The sequence below is a fragment of the Nicotiana attenuata genome, unplaced genomic scaffold (genome assembly GCF_001879085.1).
Source record: "Nicotiana attenuata strain UT unplaced genomic scaffold, NIATTr2, whole genome shotgun sequence".
NCBI lineage: Eukaryota > Viridiplantae > Streptophyta > Magnoliopsida > Solanales > Solanaceae > Nicotiana > Nicotiana attenuata.
Window position 1 is genome coordinate 12,851 of NW_017673701.1, and position 1,993 is coordinate 14,843.

The following is a 1,993-nucleotide window of genomic DNA, read 5'->3' on the forward strand; positions in this document are numbered from 1 at the left end:
CCACCTCTAAAACAACCGTTCGTCCTCGAACGGACAAGAGAAAGAAGTACCTGAGTCGGGAAAAAGATGGGGATAACGGCTCCGCATATCAGACTCGGACTCCCAGGTCGATGCCTCAGTAGGCTGACCTCTCCACTGAACACGAACAGAAGGAAAACTCTTGGACCTCAACTGACGAACCCGCCGGTCTAGAATAGCTACCGGCTCCTCCTCATATGATAAGTCCTTGTCCAACTGGACAGTACTGAAGTCTAACAGATGGGTAGGGTCGCCGTGATACCTACGAAGCATAGATACATGGAAAACTGGATGCACGGCTGATAAGCTAGGCAGCAACGCAAGTCTATAAGCCACCTCACCCACTCGATCAAGAATCTCAAACGGGCCGATGTACCTAGGGCTAAGCTTGCCCTTCTTCCCAAATCTCATCACGCCCTTCATAGGTGACACTCAGAGCAATACCCGCTTACCAACCATGAAAGCTACATCTCGAACCTTACGGTCTGCATAAGTCTTCTGCCTAGACTGAGCCGAACGAAGCCTCTCCTGAATGATCTTGACCTTATCTAAGGCCTCCTGAATTAAGTCTGTGCCCAATAACCGAGCCTCTCCCGGCTCAAACCATCCGACTGGAGACCGACACCGCCAACCATACAATGCCTCATATGGAGCCATCTGAATGCTGGACTGGTAGCTGTTGTTGTAGGCAAATTCCGCTAAAGGTAATAACTGGTCCCACGAGCCTCCGAAGTCAATGACACAGGCTCGGAGCATATCCTCCAATATCTGAATAGTCCTCTCGGACTGGCCGTCCGTCTGAGGATGGAACGCCGTGCTCAACTGAACCTGGGTGCCCAACTCCTGCTGAACTACTCTCCAGAAGCGCGAGGTAAACTGCGTACCCCGATCCGGAATAATTGATACCGGCACCCCATGAAGGCGAACAATCTCTCGGATGTAGATCTCAGCTAACCTCTCCGATGAATAAGTGGCTGCAACAGGAATAAAATACGCAGACTTGGTCAGCCTATCAACAATGACCCAAATAGCATCAAACTTTTTCCGAGTCATCGGAAGTCCAGTAACGAAATCCATGGTAATCCTCTCCCACTTCCACTCGGGAAGCTCAATCCTCTGAAATAAACCACCAGGCCTCTAATGCTCATACTTAACCTGCTGACAGTTCAAACATCGAGCCACATATGCAACAATATCTTTCTTCATCCTACGCCACCAATAAAGCTGCCGCAAGTCCTGATACATCTTCGCGGCGCTCGGGTGAATAGAATACCGAGAACTATGGGCCTCCGTTAAGATCAACTCTCGAATCCCATCGACATTGGGCACACAAACTCGCCCCTGCAACCTCAAAACACCATCATCATCTAAGGTCACCTTTGTGGCACCTCCACGCTGCACCGTGTCTCTCAGGACACACAAATGGGGATCATCAAACTGCCGATCACGGATACGCTCCAATTATGAAGAACGAGCGACCGTACAAGATAACACTCTGCTAGGCTCAGAAATGTCCAACCTCACAAATCGATTGGCCAGGGCCTGAATATCCAAAGCAAGCGGGGTCTGGCTGACCGGAACATAAGCAAGACTACCCATGCTGGCGGACTTCCTACTCAATGCATCGGCCACCACATTGGCCTTACGCGGGTGGAATAAGATAGAAACATCATAGTTTTTCAACAACTCCAACCACCTCCTCTGCCTGAAATTCAACTCCTTCTGTTTGAACAAGTACTGAAGGCTCTTGTGATCCGTGTACACCTCACACGTCACACCATATAGGTAATGCCTCCAAATCTTCAGAGCATGAACAATGGCTGCCAACTCGAGATCATGAACCGGATAATTCTTCTCGTGGATCTTCAACTGCCTCGAAGCATATGCTATGACTATGCCATTCTGCATCAATACTGCGCCAAGCCCAATACGGGGAAGCATCACAATAAACGGTATAGGGCCCTGATCCCGTGGG